General features: G+C 42.3%; 1 protein-coding gene across 3 annotated transcripts in view; it reads right to left on the bottom strand.

Moving 5' to 3' along the window:
* LOC118390331 (gamma-aminobutyric acid receptor subunit alpha-3-like) overlaps positions 1 to 19535 on the bottom strand; it is a 177290-nt gene that overhangs the window by 137126 nt on the left and 20629 nt on the right. For 2 of the 3 annotated variants that reach the window (XM_035780784.2, XM_035780785.2), the window contains exon 1: positions 10534 to 11024. The exons of the other annotated variant lie outside the window; for it this stretch is intronic. The gene's annotated coding sequence lies outside the window, so the exon portion shown is untranslated. Of the gene's footprint in view, positions 1 to 10533; positions 11025 to 19535 lie in introns of those variants that run through there. 3 annotated transcript variants of the gene reach the window in all.

Raw genomic sequence — 19535 nt, 5'->3', positions numbered from 1 at the left:
GGGATAAATACACTGGGGAAAATAAGCGACACCTGGAGGGGGTGGAGACAATCACAGGAACAGGTGAAACAGATCAGGGCGTGACACTCTCACAACATCCCCTTGTCTTGAAAAATTCAGACAGAGTGATTAAAAGTATGTTTACATTGTAATACTTCTGACAGCCAACTTCCTAGCTCCGCCCATAACTTTTGGACTTTATAGCATTCCCAGAAGGTATGGATTATTGAGTCATTATTCAATTTACACTTAAGACTTTGCCGTTGTGCTGTAGAATTTGTGAATTTTGTCTCTTGTACAATACATTCTATACATTAGTTTATACTGGATGAAGAATACTTTTTTATTAATTGTAATTTCGTTAGGTATGCTCCTACATTCTTGTGCCACATCAGTTCTTTTTAAGTCTTGGTTCCAAATAGTTTATATATTATTCTAAGTGATTGCATATTGGAAAGGCTCTCCGCAAGGTCTTATATAGCTTACCTATCATATGAACATCCTTTTCAACTCAAATAAGTTTACCTTCGAGGTTGCTCTGATGTCCAAATAATTTTAAATCAAACTTTCATGATAAGTAAGTTTTCATGCATGTATTTGAAAATAAATACACTGGCCAGTCCAAATTTGCTTTTTAATTCTGCAATTTAAAGGAATGGTCGAGCATGCTTTTGAGCTATAAACTCAGCAAAAAATTAAACAACCCTTTTTCAGGACCCTGTCTTTCAAAGATAATTCTTAAAAATCCAAATAAATTCACAGATCTTCATTGTAAATTGTAAATTTCTCTCACGTCACCCCGCTCCTCCGCTCTCTCCACTGGCTTCCAGTTGAAGCTCGCATCCGCTACAAGACCATGGTGCTTGCCTACGGAGCTGTGAGGGGAACGGCACCTCAGTACCTCCAGGCTCTGATCAGGCCCTACACCCAAACAAGGGCACTGCGTTCATCCACCTCTGGCCTGCTCGCCTCCCTACCACTGAGGAAGTACAGTTCCCGCTCAGCCCAGTCAAAACTGTTCGCTGCTCTGGCTCCCCAATGGTGGAACACACTCCCTCACGACGCCAGGACAGCGGAGTCAATCACCACCTTCCGGAGACACCTGAAACCCCACCTCTTTAAGGAATACCTAGGATAGGATAAAGTAATCCTTCTCACCCCCCCCTTAAAAGATTTAGATGCACTATTGTAAAGTGGCTGTTCCACTGGATGTCATAAGGTGAATGCACCAATTTGTAAGTCGCTCTGGATAAGAGCGTCTGCTAAATGACTTAAATGTAAATGTAAATGTAAAGTTTCCATGCTCGTTCAATGAACCATAAACAATTAATGAACATGCACCTGTGGAATGGTCATTAAGACAATAACAGCTTACAGATGGTAGGCAATTAAGGTCACAATTATGAAAACTTAGGACACTAAAAAGGCCTTTCTACTGACTCTGAAAAACACCAAAAGAAAGATGCCCATGGTCCCTGCTCATTTGCGTCAATGTGCCTTAGGCCTGCTGCAAGGAGGCATGAGGACTGTAGATGTGGCCAGGGCAAAAAATTGCAATGTTCGTACTGTGAGACGCCTAAGACAGCACTACAGGGAGACAGGATGGACAGCTGATCATCCTCGCAGTGGCAGACCACGTGCGGGACAGGTACAGGATGGCAACAACAACTGCCCGAGTTACACCAGGAATGTGTGCTCGAGTGTCCACAATAGGCTGAGAGAAGCTGGACTGAGGGCTTGTAGGCCTTTTGTATGTAAGGCAGGTCCTCACCAGACATCACCGGCAACAACGTAGCCTATGGGCACAAACCCACCTTCGCTGGACCAGACAGGCCCGGCAAAAAGTTATCTTCGGTGACGAGTTACAGTTTTGTCTCACCAGGGCTGATGTTCGGATTCACGTTTATTGTCAAAGGAAAGAGCGTTACACCGAGGCCTGTACTCTGGAGCGGGATCGATTTGGAGATGGAGGGTCCATCATGGTCTGGGGCGGTGTGTCTCAGGATCATCGGACTGAGCTTGTTATCATTGCAGGCAATCTCAATACTGTGCGTTACAGGGAAGAAATCCTCCTCCCTCATGTGGTACCCTCCTGCAGGCTCAACCTGACATGTCCCTCCAGCATGACAATGCCACCAGCCATACTGCTCGTTTTGTGAGTGATTTCCTGCAACACAGGAATGTCAGTGTTCTGCCATGGCCAGCGAAGAGCCCGGATCTCAATCCCATTGAGCACGTCTGGGACCTGTTGGATCGGGGGGTGAGGGCTAGGGCCATTCCCCCACAAAAATGTCCGGGAACTTGCAGGTGCCATGGTGGAAGAGTGGGGTAACATCTCACAGCAAGAACTGGCAAATCTGGTGCAGTCCATGAGGAGGAAATGCACTACAGTACTTAATGCAGCTGGTGGCCACACCAGATACTGACTGTTACTTTTGATTTTGACCCCCCCTTTGTTCAGGGACACATTATTCCTTTTCTGTTAGTCACATGTCTGTGGAACTTGTTCAGTTTATGTCTCAGTTGTTGAATCTTGTTATGATTATTTACACATGTTAAGTTTGCTGAAAATAAACACAGTTGACAGTGAGAGAAAGTTTATTTTTTTGTTGAGTTTATAAGTTGCAGATTGTCCCCTTGCAGAACCTGGGGAGAGCTATCATATACTGTACTCTGTACCAACTTCTGCCTACAATTGTATTACTACAGGATCATTTTTAATACCTAAACAAAGAGTGTGTTTCCTTTCTACTACCAATACATATGTTTGATAATTATATAGACCTGATCATCTGTTGAAGAAATTGACCAACACTAACAAAATTGCAAAAGGGTTTTCTAATGATCAATATCCTTTTCAAATGATGAACTTGGATTAGCTAACACAACATGCCATTGGAACATAGAAGTGATGGTTGCTGATAATGGGCCTCTGTACGCCTATGTAGATATATGTCATCACAAATCTGCCGTTTCCAACTACACTGTATTTCTGATCAATTTGATGTTATTTTAATGAACAAAAAATGTGCTTTTCTTGAAAAAAAATGACATTTCTAAGTGACCACAAACTTTTGAACGGTAGTGTACATGCTGATTTAGAAATCAGAGCATGTCAGGCTATACTGTAGCCATACAACAATTAAAGCCATAGAAAACATAGGAAGTGAGTTAGGTTGAAATGGAACTAGGAGAGACAGATCTAGAGGGAGGGAGGGGACAAGGAGGAGGAGGAGGAGAGAGAGGGGATCTGGGGAACTAGGGAGCTAGAGAGCATACAGCAACAGTCCTCATTCCGTTCCAGAACTGTCATGGCCAGGTCTTATGGATGAGCAGGAGACACCAATGGGGAGACTATGAGACAAGCTGCTTAGGCTCTGGTGGGACTCCCAGCCTATCAATACCATCAATCACCTGCCCCAACACGTCACAACGTATTACTACTGTCACTGAGATGCCCTATAAAGGAACATGACAGGTACTCTCTCCAGACCTTTGCTCTCATTGCTGTTCACTTCTTCAACTCTTATTTTCTCTCTTACAGACAGAGGAGTCAATTTGTCGGTATGATTTATTAATCAACATCAGTTTCACCACTCCAGAGTGGGGGCAGCATATCTCACTTGAATAAGGCCAACCTGCAGTTTACTCTCAAATGATAATATCGATGTCTATTTAGTATGTCTAATATGATCACTTTCTGTCTTTTCAAAGTTTGATCATTTGTGTTAGGCACCTTGTGGCACCATTCTGGCAGACCGTTTGAAATTAAGCTCTCCTCATAGCATGAATTTAAATGATGAAACTGATGTTGATTAATAAATCATACCGACAAATTGACTCCTCTGTCTGTAAGAGAGAAAATAAGAGTTGAAGAAGTGAACTCGGTTTAATCACTTTCCCGTAGTTGGAGGGGAAGATCCGAAATATGAGGCTGAACTTGTCGGCTCTTGGTTAACAAGATGTACTGTGACCACAGGGGTGCAGAGAGAGACGTAGAGAAGACTTGAATGGAGAAAAGGCCCAGGTCTCCACTAATCATTGCACGATGAGCCCTTAAGCCCGAAGTGGATGGTGGGTTAGAATGTTGCGTCCCTGAAAGACAGATCCAACTCATTTAAACTTTAGGGCCAACAAGAAGCAGAGGAAGAGAGGGAGAGAGAGAAAAAGGGAGAGTGAAAGAAGCCAGGAGAAGATAAATTAAGCCAAAGCTGTGACATCATGCCGTCATATTTGACTTTGACTCCATTTTCATAACTACTGTTTTTAACTTCTCTCTCTTCTAAAATTCAACAATATCTGTTTGATAAACCAAATCAAACAACCTATAGATCGACTGTTCAATGCCATCTATGTGAAAACACCTGTAGCATATTGTGTCCTTCAGGACACCATCTCACTGTGTTGTAGTGCACGGACTTCTCTCCTGATGAGAAGCCTAAACCTACATGCTGACAGTACAGTGTTGGACAGTACTGCCATCCATGCGTGATATCACTGTTTCTTAATCCCAAAAGCATACCACTATTTGACTGAACTACATTTGTAAACTGTCATTCCACTTCTGGTTTTGAGAGACACGGTACACTTAGCTGAAATATTCTGTGAGTAACCCTGACCATTTATATCGTGCTGGAGACAAAGATAGGAATATTCTTTCAGCCTGCTGTTTAGCTAGTTAGTGTACATACAGTATCAGTTCAGCACTAAGTTGTTAGTAGGACACACACACACACACACACACACACAACTTGAAGCCATCACAACACTTCACATTAGGAGTGTGCCAAAATGTGTTTACATGGCAGATTCAGCTACAGCACTTCCAGGGAAAACACAAACTGCACGTACTGAAATATCAACAGCAGCAGCAGCAGAGACATAATGCCATGGATCTCATTAGCACACCTGAACCATGCCCTACGATTCAATGCTAATTCAAGACGCACAGACAAACAAACAAGTATAACTTAATGCTGTACACTGTCCAGATTGAAAGTGAATTACTTTTAATTTGTCTGTGACTTCTATGTCCTGCACTAAATAAGCCAATGTGTGTGAGCAGTGAAGCACACAAAACAAGAGACAGAAAGCAAGGAATGACTGGTTCATCTATGTCCCTCCTAGTTTGAGTCTTACTGGGCTGGAGCCTGGTTTCTCATCTTCCTCATCCTCCTGCCCACCCCTCAATCACTCCCATATCCCTGCCAAAGGACAGTTGAAGTCAGAAGTTTACATACACTTTGAGTTTTAATGATTCCAACCTTTTTTCAACCACTCTTTTTAACAAACTATAGTTTTGGCTAGTCGGTTAGGATATCTACTTTGTGCATGACATGTCATTTTTTCCAACGATTGTTTACAGACAGATTATTTCACATATGATTCACTGTATCACAATTCCAGTGGGTCAGAAGTTTACATATAGTTGACTGTGCCTTCCAAAGCTTGGAAAGTTCCAGAAAATGATTTCATGACTTTAGAAGTTTCTGATAGGCTAATTGACATCATTTGAGTCAATTGGAGGTGTACATGTGGATGTATTTCAAGGCCTACCTTCAAACTCAGTGCCTATTTGCTTGACATCATGGGAAAATCAAAAGAAATCAGCCCCAAAAAATTGTAGACCTCACCAAGTCTGGTTCATTATTGGGAGCCATTTCCAAACGCCTGAAGGTACCACGTTCATCTGTACAAACAATAGTATGCAAGTATAAACAGCCATCATACCACTCAGGAAGGAGACGCGTTCTGTCTCCTAGAGATGAACATATTTTGGTGCAAAAAGTGCAAATCAATCCCAGAACAACAGCAAAGGACCTTGTGAAGATACTGGAGGAAATAGGTACAAAAGTATCTATATCCACAGTAAAACGAGTCCTATATCGACATAACCTGAAAGGCCGCTCAGCAAGGAAGAAGGCACTGCTCAAAAACCACCATAAAAAAGACACACTACGGTTTGCAACTGCACATGGGGATAAAGATCGTACTTTTTGGAGAAATGTCCTCTGGTGTGAAAAATAGAACTGTTTGGCCATAATGGCCATCGTTATGTTTGGTGGAAAAAGGGGGACGCTTGCAAGCCAAAGAATACCATCACAACCATGAAGGATGGGGGTGCAGCATCATGTAGGGGCAGCGGGTAGCCTCGTGGTTAGTGTTGGACTAGTAACCGAAAGGTTGCAAGATCGAATCCCCGAGCTGACAAGGTAAAAATCAGTCATTCTGTTCCTGAACAAAACTGACTTGCCTAGTTAAATAAAGGTAAAATAAAAATATGTTGTGGGGGTGCTTTGCTGCAGGAGGGACTGGTGCACTTCACAAAATAGATGGCATCTTGAGAGGGAAAATTATGTGGATATATTGAAGCAACATCTCAAGACATCAGTCAGGAAGTTAAAGATTGGTCGCAAATGGGTGTTCCAAATGGCCAATGACCCCAAGCATACTTCCAAAGTTGTGACAAAATGGCTTAAGGAAAACAAAGTCCAAGGTATTGGAGTGGCCATCACAAAGCCCTGACCTCAATCCTATAGAACATTTGTGGGCAGAACTGAAAAGTGTGTGTGAGCAAGGAGCCCTAAAAACCTGACTCAGTTACATCAGCTCTGTCAGGAGGAATGGGCCATAATTCACCCAACATATTGTGGTAAGCTTGTGGAAGACCAACGTTAAACAATTTAAAGGCAATGCTAACAAATACTAATTGAGTGTATGTAAACTTCGGACCCACTGGGAATGTGATGAAAGAAATAAAATAAATAAAAGCTGAAATAAATCATTCTCCACTGTTTTTCTGACATTTCACGTTCTTAAAATAAAGTGGTGATCCTAACTGACCTAAGACAGGGAATGTCTACTAGGATTAAATGTCAGGAACTGTGAAAAACTGAGTTTAAATGTATTTGATTAAAGTGTATGTAAACTTCTGACTTCAACTGTATCTGCCCCCTCAGCCTCTGCCATGAGTCACAAACTGAGGGATGAAGCATCACCATGCTGAAAGGGCTCACCCAGTTTACCTCCTGTCAAGTGTCATCATCATCATATTTTCTTTGTACCATTGCCTCCTCTAGTTAGGCCCTGCCATAGATTTTTGATTCAAGCGCACAGTGACATCCCCATCTCCAAAAGGAGCCTATGGAGAAGAGAATATGCGGTGAAGAGAATATGCGGTGTTCATTTGGTGGTTGCGAGTTGTTTACAGCACCATGACAACAGTGCCATGACAACAGTGTCAAAGAGTCAAGATGTCTTTTGATCCATTGTACATGACTGCTAGACTATGTGGGTTACGCAGTTCAATGCCAGACTAAATCATGTAACGCTGTGGGCACTGTAGGAGGCTGTGAGGTCACAAACAATGTTCCGCCCCCTAATACCCTACAGGTGGAGTTTCATAGATAGAGAATCCGCCTTGGAGAAAGAGAAAGGGAGAAACAAAGAGCAGAAACTCGGCTCCAACTCATTACCCCGACTAACTCATCCCCCGTGCCCTGTTTATTTTGCTCATATCCCAAAAAATCCAGAGAAATACCATTCCACAGAGACCTCCCAAACATGCCAATTCAGTGGGATCAAGCTTGCTGAGTCATGAGGGAGCAGTGAATAGTAGCTGCGTCTCAGAGAAAAAGCTTACTTCCTTCACTCTCTGTTCTCTCATCTGTCCTCCTCATACAGTTCCATGTTCCCTGCTGGACCTGTAAATCTGAATGTCTCACACTCCTCGACCGCCTAGCTGTGCACTGTGACGGAGGCCTTTTGCTCTATATGTCTGAGCAGATGAAGAAGCTGGCTGAGTCAAGTCGTTTTTCCTGTGGTCACACTCAGAGTCCAGGGAGGAAGTCTTCTCGTTGTGAGCCCTGTATCATGCAGAGCACAGGACAGAGAGATGGAAGGGGAAAGTGGCGCAGACACACAGGCTAGTCTGTGCCCAATGAAAGCATGTACGGTCTGTATTTGAAGCATTGCAGGGGTTTTTCTTTGTAGGGAGGAGACAACAGCACGAGCAGGCAAAGGGGCCTAAAGAAGTAGAGTTGATGGGAGATGGAACGGTAAACGAATCCACTAAAGTCAGAGTTATAGCACCTCTTCCTGTGACCTCATAAGGAAAGGACTTTAACTGCATCAGTCCACTCTAACCTTCAGACAATACGAATGGTGTGGAGGAGGAAAAGGTCATAAGGAAGTATATAGACATACATTTTTTTACCCTGCCTTTTCCAAACTGTCGAAACTTTTCCTCTGCTCTGCTGCAGAACCAGACACATCTCTGAGGTCAGGCTTCTGGCTAAGGTGGCCTGTGGTTGAGGTAAGGCCTGAGTTCTGCTCTGCTGCAGAACCAGACATCTCTGAGGTCAGTGTTCTGTCTTAGGTGGCCTGTGGTTGAGGTAAGGCCTGAGTTCTGCTCTGCTGCAGAACCAGACATCTCTGAAGTCAGTGTTCTGTCTTAGGTGGCCTGTGGTTGAGGTAAGGCCTGAGTTCTGCTCTGCAGCAGAACCAGACATCTCTGAAGTCAGTGTTCTGTCTTAGGTGGCCTGTGGTTGAGGTAAGGCCTGAGTTCTGCTCTGCAGCAGAACCAGACATCTCTGAAGTCAGTGTTCTGTCTTAGGTGGCCTGTGGTTGAGGTAAGGCCTGAGTTCTGCTCTGCAGCAGAACCAGACATCTCTGAAGTCAGTGTTCTGTCTTAGGTGGCCTGTGGTTGAGGTAAGGCCTGAGTTCTGCTCTGAAGCTGGACAGAAATAGTGCCTGCCAACCCATTTTACTATGCTGCTTTTGTAGAGCACTTAACCTGCCATGTTCATTACAGAAGACAAACCCCCATTATTCTCCCCCTAGAGAAAAACCTGTGAATCTACTAAGCGTTTGACGTCAGGAAGCATCTTGTGGACGTATTTATTTAGTCCTCTGGACGGCCTTGATTTCAAGTATATTTTTGGTCCGTTCCAAACCGGTCTACATTTGGCCCAAACATAGACGTTCAGATTTGGTCTGGACCGGGCCTTGATTTAGCCCAAACAGATCTGAACCAATCGTAGACATCTATGATTCACAAGTTTGGACAGCACAGTACAGTAGAGCACAGCAGATTACAGTGCATTACTGTACACAGTAAGTTTTTAAAAAGTAGAGTATAGTACAGTAGAGCTCACTAAAAAGTAAAGTATAGTGTACTGTATTGTACCCTACTTTACTCAAATGTACTCTGCTGAACTAAACTGTACTCTAATGAATTAAACCAAACTGTACTGTATTCTTCTCTAGACGTCTATGATTAGTTCAGATTTGGATCTGGTCTGCACCGACCAAATTTGTACTTGTTTGGGGGCGGGGCTCATTTGAATAATACCATCATGCTTTGCAAGTGTTGGTTTTACATATACATTTCGGTCATTCAGCAGACGCTCTTATCCAGAGTGACTTACAGTCAGTGCATTCAACTAAAGTTGATGAACAACTGCATATCACAGTCATAGCAAGAGAAAATCTGTAACCGTTGTCTATTTTAGTTGACTGTGCACACAGGCACTCACACATGCACAAACCCAAACACACACACAGTATATGAACGGCATCATTGCCTTGTACCCTGTTTTAAAGCAACTAATCAGCACAGCTTTGTGTTCAGTCACAGTGAGCAGATGCACGTAGGTCCTCTGAATCAAATATTGATGAGAGTGCTTTGATGAAAATCTACGTTGCATTAAAATTATATATGTTTTCTCTTGAATTTCATCCCGCTTTGACATAACTTATTAATTTATCTTTTCTTTCGTTCGTGAACAGTTTGGAGAGCATGGTCTATCTTTTACATGCCATTACAGTAGCCTATCAGTGAATATACCAGTTGATAATGGCGTTTGATTGAGCAGAATTGGATTAAATATAAATCACTGACATCTGAGTAACCCTCGATAACAGCAATATTTTCGATATATTCCAAGGTTATGTAGCCTATCCTGCCTGCTCAGTGATTCTGTGTTGTTTCCAATAATTTGACAAAATCACAATGGAAAAGACTATCTGGAAAGTCTGGATACATGTAAAACTATTGAAAAGAACAGAGATATGTTTAATTTCTCAATACGATAAGTAGCCTACCATTACAGCCTTCGGGTTGCTGTCGCATTGCCAGTTATTATACACTGTCCTGAGTAGGCTAAATCAATCCAACATATTCCGACGTAGGTGAGTAAAATACATCACACATTGGCTTGTCCGCAAGGTAAATGTGCATTTTCTCACTTTAAACAAATACACCTTTTTCATGTAATGATAGCACCGCATTCTCTCATCAGCAACACCTCAACGCCGAGGCAGCCTACACTTCTCTCCGCTGCTGTTATGGCTAGGGGAGACCTGTTACCTTGTGCAATTATGTGCACAACACAAACAGCAGGTTGTTGCTTGTGAATGAAACATTGCAGTATATCATATCGACGATGTTGTTCCATGCCTCCTTGACACATACACAAAACCTTGGACAACAACAGATTTACAACCAGACACACACAAAACACACCGTCTCACCAGAAAACAACGTTTCTTCTTGCTCTTATTTTCTTCCCACTTTTGATTTTCTTTCCGTCAATCGGCGCTGTTTTGGCCCAACTGATTTCTCCGGAAATTCTTATTCCACTGGATTTTGAAGTGGGTTTTTTTTGTTACGGGGAAATGATGAGAAGGAAAGCGCTGTCATCGTGGAAAGCCTGCCCTCTTCAAACTAACCTTCCCGCCCCCTCCTTCTACCCTTCTCAGATTGGTGCTGGCTACCAGCAGATCCCCCACCCCAGAGGTGTGTTTCAAACCCGTCGTCCCTCATCACGTACACACGGTAACAGTGGACATCCGCTGAGGGCTCCCGAGTAGCCTACCGGTGACCAATAAACACTGGTATGCCGCTCACTGCGGTTGCAGGCTCTGTTCGCTCACCTGTTTCGATGCAGACGGATGCTCGAACTGACACTACAGTAGCAGGTTCGTATTTCCAAAAAACACTGTTTGCGCACATGTTCAACTACTGTTGCTACTATACATGTTCCCTAAATTAATATGGAAAACAGTCACAAAACAACTTTAAAATGTCTATTACCAAATATGTTTTGGGGTAGCTGCCACCAAACACTTCAGCCTATGCGTTTAAACTAACTTTCATGGTCAGTTTAGAAGCAGCCACCACACACTGCCTATGTCTTCTCCATCAACTTGATATGGTCCAAACAGGCGTGCACATTGGCTTTCCTCAGACAATGTTCTGCCCTGACCCCTGACCCATGTCCCATATTGCTTCATTATGCACAAAATCCAGTTAGGCTACATACCAGTCAATAGTTTGGACACAGCTACTCATTCAAGTGTTTTTCTTTATTATTTGTACTATTTTCTACATTGTGGAATAATAGTGTATACTTCATCATTATGAAATAACACATATGGAATCATGTGGTAACCCGAAAAGTTTGAAACAAATCCAAATATTTTATATTTGAGATTCTTCAAAGTTGCCACCCTTTGCCTTGACATCTTTGTACACTCTTGGCATTCTCTCAACCAGCTTCATGAGGTAGTCACATGGAATGCATTTCAATTAACAGGTGTGCCTGTTAAAAGTTCATTTGTGGAATTTCTGTCCTTCTTAATGTGTTTGTGCCAATCAGTTGTGCTGTGACAAGGTAGGGGTGGTATACAGAAGAGAGCCCTATTTGGTAAAAGACCCAAGTCCATATTATGGCAAGAGCAGCTCAAATATCCAAAGCGAAACTACAGTCCATCATTACTGTAAGACATGAAGGTCAGTCAATCTGGAAAATTTCACAAACTTTTAACGTTTCTCCAAGCGCAGTTGCCACAGGAAAGGAAGACCCAACGTTACCACAGCTGCAGAGGATAAGTTCATTAGAGTTAACTGCACCTCAGATTGCTGCCCAAATAAATGCTTCAAGTAACTGACACATCTCAACATCAACTGTTCAGAGGAGACTGCGTGAATCAGGCCTTCATGGGCGAATCGCTGCAAAGAAACCACTACTAAAGGACACCAATAAGAAGAAGAGACTTGCTTGGGCCAAGAAACACAAGCAATGGACATTAAACCGGTGGAACTCTGTCCTTTGGTCTGATGAGTCCAAATGTTGAGATTTTTGGTCTTTGTGAGACGCAGAGCATGTGAACGACGCATGGAGGAAGTGGTGTGATGGTGTGGGGATGCTTTGCTGGTGACACTGTTATGTGATTTATTTAGAAGGCACACTTAACCAGCAAGGCTACCACAGCATTCTGCAGCAATACGCCATCCAATGTGGTTTGCTCTTAATGGGACTATCATTTGTCTTTCAACAGGACAATTACCCAACACACCTCTAGGCTGTGTAAGGGCTATTTGATCAAGAAGGAGAGTGACTGTGTGCTGCATCAGATGACCTGGCCTCCACAATCACCCGACATCTACCCAATTGAGATGGTTTGGTGCTCAGGATATGTGGGAACTCCTTCAAGACTGTTGGAAAAGCATTCCAGGTGAAGCTGGTTGAGAGAATGCCAAGAGTGTGCAAAGCTGTCATCAAGACAAAAGGTGGCTGCTTTGAAGAATCTAAAACATGACATCTATTTTGATTTGTTTAACACGTTCTAGGTTTCTACATGATTCCAGGTGCTATTTCATAGTTTTGATGTCTCTTCACTAAGAGTGTATAAGGGAATGTAGGTTTAATAGGAGTAACTGAGTTTAACTTTCTAGCTCATTTGCCAAATACTTGTATTGTAGCTCTATTGTGTTGATATTTCTGTACGCCTCCAGTCTGTTTATTTAGTCATTATTTTACTACAGACCCTTGAACCCCCGTCAACTACTTCTGAAATGTATTGTACCTGGCACTACATTTGGTTCTGCAGTCTGATTGTGCTGAAGTTCACCCAAGATGTGCTGTTTCTCTCTCATTTTATTGATCAAACATAATTTTTGAAAGATCAGTGCAAATCAAAGAGATTGTCACTGGGATGAGATGGATGCAGACTTCCAAAAATAAAACGTATTCCTCTTGACATTGATTTGAAAGGCTTAATCATGTGTTTGGTCTTGTTTCTCAGCGTAATCAAAGGACTGTTGAAAATCTATTTAGGACAGCAGATAGCATTGGCTTCCAATAGGTAGTTATGGCGGACCGAGCCTTCCACTCAAAGCAGTGTGGCAAATAGGTGATAGTACAGCCGAGGTGACATGAGAGCGAGATTTTAAGATGACGGGGTCATTTTCTGAAGTGAGTCGACTCACTGACTCGATCCAAACCTCGAAATCTTCAAGAGCACATTGCTGTCTCAAAAGGTTAGAGGAGCTTTTCCTCCTGTGTTTGCCTATGGGTTCTCTGGGCTGCTTTTCATGCTGCACACCTCTGGGCAGAGATCAGAGCTGACCACATGTCTATGGCTAGAGCCAGGTGACAGGAGGAAGGATGGCTCTAACAGACAAGCGGAACGCGTTTGATTCTGACCACTTTTAAATGCACAGGGAACTCAATCGCAGTATGCTGGAGCATAAATCATTGGCCTTTATAAGAGACTGGTTCCAAGCAAAGTGCTGATTGCCTTGTATAGACGTGATGACCCACACCCTCATTACATTATACACTGTTGTCTCTCCCTCAAAGTCCAGCCTTATTTTACTTCCTGGAAAGGAGTTGACGCAAGGTATTGATTTACGCATTTAGCGCACAGTGATGTAAAGGGAATGTCAGTCATCGTCTCTGTGGCAGAGAGAGAGAGAAGTACAGAACATGGCGGTTGCTTTGAGATGAACAGGAAAGACACACTGTTCATGATTCAGTTAGTTTCCGCAAAGGTGCTTACCATGTAGTAAGCCACAAAATGAACACCTCCATTATTAAGACATAGTGGCTTTTCTGAGATGTAATTTAGAGGTCGATAATCAGCCAATTTTTTTTTGATTTTTTTTTTGTAATAATGACAATTACAACAATACTGAATGGACACTTATTTTAACTGAATATAATACATCAATAAAATCAATTTAGCCTCAAATAAATAATGAAACATGTTCAATTTGGTTTAAATAATGCAAAAACAAAGTGTTGGAGAAGACAGTAAAAGTGCAATATGTGCCATGTAAGAAAGCTAACGTTTAAGTTCCTTGCTCAGAACATGAGAACATATGAAAGCTGGTGGTTCCTTTTAACATGAGTCTTACATATTCTCAGGTAAGAAGTTTTAGGTTGTAGTTATTATAGGAATTATAGGACTATTTCTCTCTATACGATTTGTATTTCATATACTATTGGATGTATAGTATAGCTATCTGGGCTCGAACCAGGAACACATCGACAACAGCCACCCATGCAGCGTTACCCATGCAGAGCAAGGGGAACAAGGGGAACAACTACTAAGTCTCAGAGCGAGTGACGTTTGAAACACTATTAGCGCTCACCCCGCTAACAAGCTAGCCTTTTCACATCGGTTACACCAGCCTGATCTCGGGAGTTGATAGGCTTGAAGTCATAAACAGGGCAATGCTTGAAGCATTGCAAAGAGCTGCTGGCAAAATGCACGAAAGTGCTGTTTGAATGAATGCTTACGAGCCTGCAGGTGCCTACCATCTCTCAGTCAGATTGCTCTATCAAATCATAGACTTAATTATAACATAATAACACACAGAAATACGAGCCTTAGGTCATTAATATGGTCGAATCCGGAAACTATAATTTCGAAAACAAAACGTTTATTCTTTCAGTGAAATACGGAACTGTTCCATATTTTATCTAACGGGTGGCATCCCTAAGTCTAAATATTGCTGTTACATTGCACAACCTTCAATGTTATGTCATAATTACGTAAAATTAGTTCGCAATGAGCCAGGCGGCCCAAACTGTTGCATATACCCTGACTCTGCGTGCAATGAACGCAAGAGAAGTGACACAATTTCATCTGGTTAATAATGCCTGCTAACCTTTCTTTTAGCTAAATGTGCAAGTTTAAAAATATATACTTCTGTGTATTGATTTTAAGAAAGGCATTGATGTTTATGGTTAGGTACATGTTGGAGCAACGACAGTCCTTTTTCGCGAATGCGCACTGCATCAATTATATGCAACGCAGGACACGCTAGATAAACTGGTAATATCATCAACCATGTGTAGTTATAACTAGTGATTATGATTGATTGATTGTTTTTTATAAGATAAGTTTAATGCTAGCTAGCAACTTACCTTGGCTTCTTACTGCATTCGCGTAACAGGCAGGCTCCTCGTGAGGCAGGTGGGTAGAGCGTTGGACTAGTTAACCGTAAAAAAAATCTGTCGTTAATCGGTCAACCTCTAATGTAATTAAACTAACATGTCATGATGAGTTGCCAACCTGTGTCCGTGGATCAAAGCTTCTGTCACTAGCGATATTTAGTTAGCAGATGGATGTGATCTATTGTACACAGTGCCAGGAGAATAATAATGTTAGTGACAACCTTTTTTTTTGTTTACAGAGCATGTCACAGACCTATAGTGAATTCGCTAAGCCTTTAATAGCTTAGAGACAAAACTAGCTGCATTTGTACTGTAGTTGTAAAGGTCTTCTTCCTCCTCTGACGAGGAGTAGTAGGGAGGATCGGAGGACCAATGCTCAGCGTGGTAAGTGTTCATGATACTTTTAATAGAACACAGAAAAATACAAAATAACAACGTGAAATAACAAAAAACCGAAACAGTTCCGTGTGGAGCACACAGACACAGAAAATAATCACCCACAAATCAAGGGTGAAAACAAGCAGCCTTAAGTATGGTTCTCAATCAGGGACAATGATTGACAGCTGCCTCTGATTGAGAACCATACCAGGCCAAACACAGAAATACCAACTCATAGAAAAACAAACATAGACAACCCACCCAACTCACGCCCTGACCATACTAAAACAAAGACATAACAAAAGAACTAAGGTCAGAACGTGACAGTAGTCATTGGTTTTTCATATAGATTTGAGGGCAGTCTTTTCCCACCCATTTGGTTATGTTGAGGTCAACTTTAACTTGACCTTGATTGTGCTATTGTAAGAATTCTATTTTCATTTGCACTCCAATTGACATCTCTATTGTAATGCTTTCGAGTGTATAACACTGTCATAGGACTGACATAACAGATGTCACGAAGAGTCATAACAGCTGATGTTAAATTATGACAAATGACATTGAATTCTAATTTCACAATCTCATGCCATTGCCATACAGTATTGAGATGACATCAGTTGTTATGATTCCTAAAATGACATCTGTTACATAAGTCCTATGGCAGGGTTATGTAGGTATTATGACAGCGGATTCAAATGAAGTGTTATTTTATTTTCCTCTAGTTCCTTCACCCTTATAAAATGAGTTGCTATCTATAACCTAAAAGGATTCTTCAGCTGTCCTCATAGGAGAGCCTTTTGAAGAGGGTTCTACCTGAAACCTAAAAGGGTTCTCCTATGGTGATAGCCAAAGAACCCTTTTGGAACTCTTTTTTTTGAAGATTGTTGCTGGTACGGTGTCACAAGTTGAAACTTAGCAAATATGTCCCTTCGTTATTTGATCGTTTATTTCACATGTGCAGTGCTTGCTTATTGTATTTTATTTTTTTCTGATTTTTACATTTCTTCTATCACTATTGATACCATCATTTGCAACAATCCTTACTTTTGAATGTTTGAGGAATTTCATTACACTACATTGTACGCATCTTCTTTCCTCAAAAGCGTCCCTTTTTAACAGATACAAGTGCTCCATAGCTCATAACCTATATTTTAATCTCAGATACACTTCAAATAGAAGTTATTGGAAAATCCCAGTTTCCCGCTCTGCCCATATTTATTTGTGTTTTCCCCACCTTATTCAATATTTATTGCACACATATTGTCTGCCCCTTTGTTGCAGATTCAGTTCATGCGTTTCATGATTTATGGGTAATTTCATATTGCCTGCAGTTCCCAGCCGAAAGCTTACAGCAAGATGGTAATGAAGGAAATAAAGTTAACCCTCTCCAAAGGTTTTCATAATGTAGACTACCACTGACTGAGACACTGGTGTGATGGCATTGTGTGGCGTTTGGACTGATGAATAGCTTAATCTTCTGTTAACATTGTGATTTCTGAATCTAGCCTGTAGATTTGTCTCTGTTTAAACGGGCCAATCCCTCACTTGCCTTCCTTGGGTGTACAAATGGATATTGATATTTTTTTTTAGACTTGTTTCCCCCCTCCTTTCCAGATGACTAAATGAAACACATTTCAGGCACCAATTTGACATCTGGTTGAAATTGAGTTGGTACATTTTTACGCCTTATTTAATGGACTTAAATGGCCTGAGTTGACAAAGATCGATGAGGCTTATAAATTGAGAATCTGTACAAACTGAATTCTAGCAGGGACATATAGGCTAGCACGGCACTAATAGTAAGTGTATGCATGTACAGTACATGAGAGCCTTCTCTGTGCATTAGACTGCTGTCCTTTGAAATGGAGCTGCCCCCATAGCGGAGTGTGCAGTAGCACCTTTGAGGGTGCTGGTGGGGGTGAGGCATTGTGCTATGGCTTTTCCTTCTGCCTCCAGCCCTTCCCACCACATCAGGCCATCTTGGCCAGCTTGGCACAGACAAACCCAGAGAGTGGGAAGGATTCAGTCTCATCTCTTTCGCAACACTCAGTCTCCTCAACATTTGCTGTAGTCAGTCCAGCTGCACAGTATTTTTGGGCTGCTTTGACAGCTCATGTCAACCTGCGAGCTACAGTGAGACTGGTGTGGTCTTATGCAGTAATCAGCCTAATAAGGTTTGTATGTAGCCTCCTCCTCAAACTGGAACCCAGGTAGATCTTCTTGGTGGCAGACAGGAAGAGGCTGACAGGGATGTTCAGCATCAGGACCCCCAAGGCATCATTAAAGGGGGAAGCACACAGGCTTGGATACACTCATCACATTCATGTCAGCTCTGGAATCTCCTGTATTGATATGAAACCACAGGACCAATACAGCCTCTGTCAACAGTCACCTGAACAGGTTTTGGGTGGGTGGGGAATGGATTGTAGCAGTGAAGGAGGAGAGTTATTGGTTTAGAGCTACACCAAGGAGCACTCATAATTCACTCACTCACTCACTCACTCACTCACTCACTCACTCACTCACTCACTCACTCACTCACTCACTCACGCTGAACCACCTCAAGGTGCATGTTCGGCAAGGCATGTATAGCAACGTTGATGCACATTTGCACAAGAAATCACAACGGGAAACACATGCACTTCCTCATCAATAATTTTCAGCCGTTCGTATGCAAGCCTGTGCCAAAAACCATAACATGCTTTGCGGAGCAGAGCTAGACATTTATTGGGAATATTTTGAAGTGTGTGTGTGTGTGTGTGTGTGTGTGTGTGTGTGTGTGTGTGTGTGTGTGTGTGTGTGTGTGTGTGTGTGTGTGTATCAACAACATGGGGGAGAATGTAATGAGCAGGTTCAGCAGACTGATACAGGTGCTTTACCCCGGCGATGGCCAGCCACAATGACAAATGGGCCTGGATTCCTCATTCGATCTAAGTGAGCAGGACTGTGAGATGCTGGGAATTTGGTATAAATCAGCCCCATGAGCCCAAAGTGACTCCCTTTGCCTCAGTTAGTGTGCCACAGAAAAAGGTTTCATCATTTAGCTAGGATGCTATTGTATTCTAGCAAAAATAGGTCTTTGGCACAGTGAAATAGTAAATATATAAAGGGGTTCATAAACTTCTTCCCAGCTTTCAGATGAAAGGAGGCTTATGCAAATCATTTCATACCGCAGTCCTTCAAGATAGCTGGGTTTTGGCTTTTCTCCTGTTGGGTTTGCTGCTGGCTTGTTGTTCTGCATTCACTGCACAACAAAGACATCTGCACACAGACACGCACTCTCAAGACGCACACACACTCTAAAAGACACACACAGAACCGAGTGGCGCAGCAGACTAAGGCACTGCATCTCAGTGCTAGAGGCGTCACTACAGACCCATGTTCGATCCTGGGCTGTATCACAACCGGGAGTGATTGGGAGTCCCATAGGACGGCACACAATTGGCCCAGCGTCGTCCGGGTTAGGGCTTGGCCGGGGTAGGCCGTCATTGTAAATAAGAATATGTTCTTAACGGACATGCCTAGTAAAATATTTTATTTAACAAAAAAATCTATAAATATGCATGTACATGCATGCTCTAACACGTACTGTAATCATGGAGCATGATAATAGTTCCATGAGCATTGATGAAGCATTGGTTAAGACAAGTGGTCCTAGTAAGCTTTTAGTCTGAATAAGTTTTCGTGTTTGGCAGTTTACCAAAATAAACGCTTCTCTGAGAAAGTGGAAAAGGTCACAAAGGACAGACAAATATCCTATTATTTTTAGGACTTCATGGGATTTGAGTTAGTTATGCAGTTTCTCCCTCTCCCCCTAATCATATGCTGGGCTCTAATGTTGGGGATTAGCCTTGGCCTATTTCTTCCTTCTCACATTACTTTACCACTCCTCTTCTACTTCTTCTTCCT

Source organism: Oncorhynchus keta, chromosome 11, assembly GCF_023373465.1.
Source record: "Oncorhynchus keta strain PuntledgeMale-10-30-2019 chromosome 11, Oket_V2, whole genome shotgun sequence".
NCBI lineage: Eukaryota > Metazoa > Chordata > Actinopteri > Salmoniformes > Salmonidae > Oncorhynchus > Oncorhynchus keta.
This window is presented reverse-complemented; position numbering and strand designations above follow the sequence as displayed.